Here is an 8,291-nt window from a genome sequence, read left to right on the forward strand (position 1 = left end):
TTATAAATACTAAAAAAAACACTATAGCAAAATTATACATATATATACTTGACAATATCATATAATTATATAAATAAAACTAAAAACAAAATAAAATATATATAAAATTGAAACAAAACCAAATGATTATTAAAAATATCTCATATTTTTTCCATGAATCACATAGGAAAATCGAGGTAGATCAACCTCGAAGAGAATCGACTGTCAAGGCAGGAATCAACTTGTTAAACTAACCCTTGGGGTTTAAAATTTGGACCATTTCTCGATTTGTGTGTGTCATCCTTGCGTACGGGCCATGCAATCTTCTCTATATCGATATATCATATATATGAATGATAATATTATATAAATATCAATGATTATAATTAAGTCAAATAAATTTTTTTTTCATTAAGAAAGATTTAATTCTAAATTGGTGTTTTATAAGTTTATGAAAACCATTTAATTGAAACTTAAACTATAAAATTAAACTTTCTCACTTTGTGAACCATAAAACTTTGTTCTCAAAAATATATTCGTCATATCAGTGAAGAAGAAGATTTCATCAAAATATATTCGTCATATCAGTGAAGAAGAAGATTTCATCAAATCTGTAAATTAAGTTACACCTAAATCTACTATTAGAAATGAAATAAATTATAAAAATCAATATTAAAAATATATTAATATAATTTTTTAAATAATATATATATATATGTCTTAAAAGTATAAAAAAGTGTGAAAAGGAGAAATAGTATAAAAAAGAGTGAAAACGGAAAAAAAAAAAAGAGCATTATCATATTCCTATGTGTATTTGAATGAATAAAGATGCAAAAAACAAAAATCCACGGAGAAAGGTAATCACCAACAAAATATAGATGCATTACCAATAGTCGTGTTAGGTCTTCCATAAAGTACATACAATTTTAGGGTCATGCGGTAGAGAGAATAGATAACATAAACACACGAATTCCTGATTGATATTTATTATAATTCCTTCACCATGCAAAAAACGAAAATGGCCCTATAATAGCCATTAATAAGAAAAATTTCAAGCTTCATCCCTCACAAATTGATGCCAATAATGCGACTTTTTCTCTTTGATTTCTTCAGCTGTGTATGAGCTATCATGTTGTGTTTGGACATGACAACGTAATTATATGCTAGGCATCATGGAGGATTTGTACCAAAATCGCAGATGGCACTGGCCACTCCCTTTGAACCAAAGCTCAGCCCTCGGAGTTGGCTACTTATTGTCATCCATTCATTCATTAACTAAAAGCAATCAACTCTAATCCACACCATGAAAATTGACAGAAACATTAGAAACTGAACGATAGTTCATAACGAAGGATCACAACAATTCCTATATTGGCATTTTAGCTCACGGAAAAATCTATTTATGAGATAATATATTTCAGCGATTTTCTTATACCATTTGTCTTGTGTAAAAGAGATCCATGGCGCAGTTAGATGCAACAAAGACGAGTCTAGAACGGCGAGGAGGGCCATATTCCTATATCGAGAACGCCCATGATAATACCATGGGAATAATGTGACAGTGGTCATATCCCATGACTAGAGCTCAACCCCAGAAGGTCGGGGCTTCTAGTAGTATGGAGTTGATAAACAGAGTCAGGAAATACAACCAAGCATCCATCTGTATTCTCCATAGCTTGAGCCTCAAGCTAGTCAGCTTGGAAGCAAAGCCATGAGTTATGCATACAGCATCGCAGTGGCATCAGAATTGAATTCAGAAACCTCATCAATGCAACCAAAGGGAGCTCAAATGTCTTCGTGACAACAAATGTCACTACGTATCAGATTTTGCACAGTATTTCCATTTTGTCCATTACACAAAGCCAAGGTTATGAAGAATTGGACACTCGATTAAAATCAAACGGTAAAATTCCACTTGTGCCAAATGAATATGGCACCAATGAATATTTGAATTCGAACCGAGGAAAACTTGAAATCGACGCGAGGCAGAAAATTTGAAATTCAAATGGGCGTGAGGATGCAATAAAATTGAAATTCAAATGGGAACCCACCACTGAGTTAGCGCGAAAAAACGTGGAAGCGCGAGAGTACCATAGAAACTAAAATGGAGACGGAGTATTCTGTTAGCCATTCTCCGTCAACGTAAACGGAGAATTTTTTCTGACCGAAACCATCTGTAAGCTTCTTCATTGTCAGACCTCGGGAACCATCCAGAGACATTTCCAGTGGATAGACTAACGGGAGTCAGGCTTGTCACCTCAATTGGATCTTGGAAAATCTGTCTGCCGGATTTTCCAAAAGCTCATACATACATACTCATGGACCAAGTACGAAGTTAATAATTGGTTTAGTGATTTGTTGTTAAGAATTGCCTAAAGTAATGTATCTTTTTATGAAATCTATCAGCAACAGCCACTTAAACCAGCAAACATTTTATTTCAGTAAATTAATTCTTGTGTTAATAAAACAAAATTCTGCATATTAACTATTCTTATTCGCATTAAGATTATAGTAATATTGAAATTTATATCATATTTTACACATTAATGTAATTAAGAATCTATAATATAGGAATGTAATAAAGGATAGATGAATATTACCCTAATTTTTGGTCTATATGTATTATTTTATAATATATAAATTTTATACGAACAGTTTCATTTTTTAAAATAAATTTTAACATTTTTTAACAATTTTTGTTTTCAGTTAAAAGTATCAATTTATTGTTAAGTAGCATAATTACACTTTTAACCAAAGGATAAAAAATAGTTACCATCTTCTGATTCTTAAATAAAATTTAAAAATATGTAAATGTTTTTAACTTTGACTAAATATTTCACATAATGTCCAAGTAAGGTTTACAATGAGGCATTGTCCACTACTTTGTTTTCGAACATGATTGCCATTAAATCAGTTCATATTGAATTGAATATGAATTTCATTGTTAGTTATAAATATGATATATGTTAAAAGTGATCATTCAGTTTCAATCTCTCTAAGTTATAGGTTTCTTTTTCAATCAAACTATGTCATAGTATTTATTTTCATTTGACAATAAATAAATATCTTTCATATTATTAGATATATATAAAACCTTTCCAAAAAAATTATGTTTAACCTTGTAGCTTAATATATCTTTTTATTAAAAATATTTGTTATTTTGAATAAATTTCTCCTACTTTTACATAATACACTTTTATATGTACCCATGCTTATAACCTGTCTCACTACAATATATTAACTTTATTTTTCAAAATTTTAAAACCTTGTTTATGAATGAACAAGGTAAGATATTGGTCAACAATGTGATGTAAACAAGGTGAAACCCACATGGTTTAGGCCAGCCAAGATGGAGGTTTTGTCCCTCTTTGTATCTCTACCTCTAATTTGGAGGCATGGGTTGTCTATTCTACAAGTGGTGAGACTACCTCACATCAACATCCTTTGTTTCTTCTTCACTAACCTCATCTATTTGATGAATTTTGCTTATTCACTAAGCTCATTTGTTTGATCAATTTTCCTATAAAGAAACTAAATTTGGCTTCCTTAAAATTTGTAGAATATCTTTTAAGAACATCATGATTTTTTATTTTTTTTCAATATAGCTAGAAATATCATTAGAATTAAACATTTAGAAAAAACTCTAGAGGAAAACTCATATCAATTAGACAAATCTCTAGAGGAAAGTTAGTAGCTCTTTATTATTTTTTATCCTAACCATTAGAGAAAATCTAGCAGCCATTTTATTTTTTTATCCTAGCCATTAGACTCATTAGATCAAGTATAATAATAAACCAACTTTGTTGGCTACAAGGTTTTTCCAATTCCAAATGGTGTGTATGGGGGATAATGAACAGCCTGAATGAATAATATAATCTCATTTTGAGGAGTTACATCTTGGCCTGACATGGTATCAGGTGTGGAAGTATGGTGCAGTTGCTACTTAGAGATGCTTCCTGGAGGTGTTGCCTGAATGGTATGTTGAATTCTTTATGATTATTGCGGTGGATGGTATTATTACTATGTTACTGTGTTATTGGGACTGTTTTAATAGAGGTTATCTTCGATGGTTTCTATTTCATTGACCACAAACCACCGAAATGTTATACAACGCTTTCCGTTCTGGTATACTTTGCATACGCTATAGTACACTGCCTCCATATAACGACCCTCCTCCATATCAAAATGTTGCATACACTATATTACCCCACCTCCTCCCCATACCTGGTTTACTATCGTGACTTTGATACCCGCAGGTTTACTATATACCAGTTTTAATATATAATTGTGTTTCTTTTTTAATATCTGTTTCATTATATAATGCCATTTAGTTTTTTCCATACCACCATACTGTTTTGTTTGGAACACTGCGCTATTTTTAAACGCTATCCCACTGTGGTTTTCGTAGCCATCTCACTAATATCTCCCCACAGTAAAGCCATTCTGCATCGTTGTTGAGCTTCTAAGGTTCACGCAGGATAGGATAGGGAATTCCTTCAGTACAGAGCACAGGGACTTCAAATTGGGAGATATTGTGGCTGAAATTAGGACTGGAAGCCTCAAACCTAATATTTTGGGTCCACTTGAAGTGCATCGAGGTGAGGGTAAGATCTTTTAGTGTGAGAATAATCGAAAGCAGTGGGTAATAAAAGGAAAAAAAATATTGGTGTTAGGGTAGTCTACGTGGTGATCACATCCTGGTATAAATTCTTATGTATACTCCCTCTAATACATATTTATATCAAAATTGTATTTTTTTACAAAACTACCACTAGAAGTGCTATTTCTTACAACATATTGGAAGCAGAAGTATATTTTTTCTTTTACAGTACACAAATTTTTTAAAATGCATTCATTGATATCTATTGTGGGAGTGGTTTTCACCAGCAAGGAGAACTATCCAGAATGGTCATGGAAAATCAAATACACTCTCATTTTTAATGAGTTGTGGAAAGGAGTGTGTGTTGGAGACGGAGACAAAGAACCAGAACAACCTACCTCAGACAAGAAATTCACCATTTGGGAAAATAAGAACAACAAGGCTTATGCGTTGATTGCAGCATCAGTAAACACACTCTACACTTGAAGTTGTTCAACTCATGATTAAATTGTTTAGCCTTGAATTACAAAATGATGATCCTCTTGGTCTTGCATCAGAAGTAAAATCTATTATGCATGATATCAAAGTCACTAATGTTGAACTGGACATTCCTCTGATAGATTTTGTCAAGAAACTTTATCCCACTTACTCAAATTATCTTAACTCATTGCAAACAAATGGAAACCTCAAAGAAATTACCTTCGACCCCCTTGTCAAAAAATTTGCTGAAAGAGAAAAAGCTTTTGGGAAGAAGACAGCTCCTTTCTGAAGAGGTTGTGTGTCTTGCACATAGAGAGAAGAATCTTTCTCAAGATTCTTCGAGAGGAAGAGGTGGTCGAAGAGGAAGAGGAAGAAGAAATTTCAGAGGCGGGGGGCAAGATACTCTCAAGGAGAAAAGTCAGATTTGCATTGCATACGTTTCAAAAGATATGGATCACATGATGCATCCACATGCAAGTTGCCTTGGGACAGAATTGAGCAGGAAAGAAACCAACCCAAAGGTAAAACTAATGACAAAGAGAAAGGTAAAGCACCTGAATCCGTTCACTATGTTGTGGCACACTGTAATATTGGAGTAAATGAAGACCTATTTAATGCTTCACTTGCTTCTTGGAAAAATGATTGGTTGCTTGATACAGGAGCAACTTGCCACATGACCTTTAGAAGAGATTTTTTAAAGAATTTACTTACAATGTTGATGGAGCAGTATACTTTGCAGACAGATCAAAACTTAAGCCATCAGGACTTGGCACAATCAGGCTTAAATTGCATGGTCTTCTAGACTTTCTTCTGAATCATGTTTTATATCTCCCACAGCTGAGGAGAAACTTGTTGTCCTTGGTCCACATCTGCCAGCAAGGACACTCCATTCACATGTTTGATGGAAAGGTTGAGGTGAGAAAAGCATCAGACCACTCACTTGTCATGATGGGGATAGAAGAAGAAAGGCTTCTCAAGCTACATGGTACCTCTGCTCGTGCACAAAATTTCTCATACAATTCTCATTATGAAGAAGGTACATTTCCATCAAGTTTATTATGGCATGCTAGATTTGGACACTTAAACTATGACAACCTTTACTTGTTGAAGAAAAATGGTGTTACTGGTTTGCCTACAATTCCTAGGAAACTTAAGCAATGTGATGCTTGCATTCTAGGAAAGCATAGAAAACAGTCTTTTCATGATTCATATTCTAGAAGACATAGAAAACTTGAACTCATTCATTCAGATTTATGTGGTCCAATGCTTGTTCCTTCTGCAAATTGAAATAAATATATGATGACATTTATTGATGACTACACCAAAATGTGTTGGGTTTATTTATTGAAGAACAAATGTGATGCTTTTCAAACGTTCAAGAACTTTCATACATGGATTGAAAATGATGCAATCTCATATTGGCTCTATTCGCACTGATAATGGAAAAGAATACACTTCAAATGAATTTGAAAACTATGTTCGCCAACATGGAATCAAACATCAAACAACTTTACCTTATAAACCCCAACAGAACAGAGTAGCTGAAAGAATGAATAGGACAATCTTAAATATGGTGCGCTCCATGATGTTTTTCAAGAATGTAAAATTGATGTTTTGGGTTGATGCAGTTCTATGTGTTGTATATGTAAAGAATAGATGTCCATCTAATGCTATTAGAAACAAGACTCCTTATGAAATGTGGTATGGGCACATTCCTTCGATAAAGCATCTTAGGGTCTTTGGTTCCACATGTTATGCCTTGATACCAAAGGTACATAGAAACAAACTTGGTGCAAGGAGTCGTAAGTGTATCTTCCTGGGGTATTCAAACACCTCCAACGCATGTCGTCTCTATGATGAAGTCAATAAAAATTTGGTTGTATCTATAGATGTAATCTTTCTTGAATCATCCAAAGCTGACAATGTTGTTGAGCAGCAACTTGATCGCTTGGATAGATTCGCAAATGCAAAATCATTTCAAGAATTTAATAATCAAATTCCACATCTTGAAGGGGGGGATTCCTATATTATATAAACCTGTGGAATCTTCTTTTGAAGCACTCTCTCCCCTGCATAAAACTCCAACAATGGATGATACTTTGAGTGATGTGATTGACAGAATTTGGAGACTCAATCTCGATTTAGTCCCAATTCAATCAACTGAGCAGCCTAGACCATCTCAGAAAGGTCCCCCAAAGTGGTTGACAAAGACACTTGAAAGTGTTCATCCTGATGAGGTTGGAAAGACAAGAACTATGAATTCAACCGGTAAAATGGAGGTGATGTAGATGACTCTGATTCACCTGTTGATATGGATGTTTCTTATGATTGTGAATTGAAATTGTCTATGGATTTTGAACCAACTTCCTTCAAAGAAGATGCTTCTCATGATGAATGGAAAGAAGAAATGCAAAAGGAGTATGATTTCTTGATAAATAAGGGCACTTGGAAGCTGGTTGATCCTCCATCGAGAACCAAACCAATTGGATGCAAGTGGGTCTACAAGAACAAGTATAGAACTGATGGCTCACTTGACAAGCACAAAGCTAGGCTTGTGGAAAAAGGTTTTGCACAGAAGGAAGGGGTCGATCATGAGGAGACTTTTTCCCCCACAGTAAAATAGGCTACCATCCAAACACTCCTCGCCCTAGCAGCTTAGAACGGTTGGAAAGTCCATCAAATGGATGTAAAAACTACTTTATTGAATGGATATCTAAAAGAGATTGTTTTTATGTTCCAACTTGAAGGATTTGCTGTGAAAGTACATGAAAATAAAGTATGAAAACTTGTGAAATCATTGTATGGCCTCAAACAAGCACAGTGAGCCTAGTATGAAAAACTAACTGAGCATCTTCTAAAACTCAATTTCAAACAATATGATCTTGATGATGCAACTTTGTTTGTCAAGAAAGTTGGAAAAACAGTTGTATATCTTGTGGTATATGTAGATGATATTTTGATTACAGGGAGCAATGAGAGCTACATTGCATCCATAAAGAAGGAATTTAGGAAAGATTTTGAAATGACTAATTTGGGCTATGTTCATTACTATCTTGGTATTGAAGTTACTCAACATCCAAAGTCCATATTCATTTCTCAAAATAAGTACATTGGAGATCTATTGAACAAGTTTGGCATGGCTGAATGCAATCCTCTAACTACTCCAATGGGACAAAACTTAAAGCTCACATCCATTAAAGGAAAATAATTTGAGGATGCAACAAAGTATAGA

The 8,291-nt window shown here is 33.9% G+C and overlaps 1 pseudogene; it reads right to left on the reverse strand.

Annotated features, from left to right (window-relative positions):
- Positions 1 to 244: 244 nt before the first annotated feature.
- LOC149239996 (U6 spliceosomal RNA) lies at positions 245 to 342 on the reverse strand (annotated as a pseudogene).
- Positions 343 to 8,291: the final 7,949 nt, after the last annotated feature.

Source organism: Pinus tabuliformis, chromosome 8 (assembly GCF_031772625.1).
Source record: "Pinus tabuliformis cultivar Carrire ecotype Pingquan chromosome 8, CPIR1, whole genome shotgun sequence".
In the NCBI taxonomy this organism is placed as follows: domain Eukaryota; kingdom Viridiplantae; phylum Streptophyta; class Pinopsida; order Pinales; family Pinaceae; genus Pinus; species Pinus tabuliformis.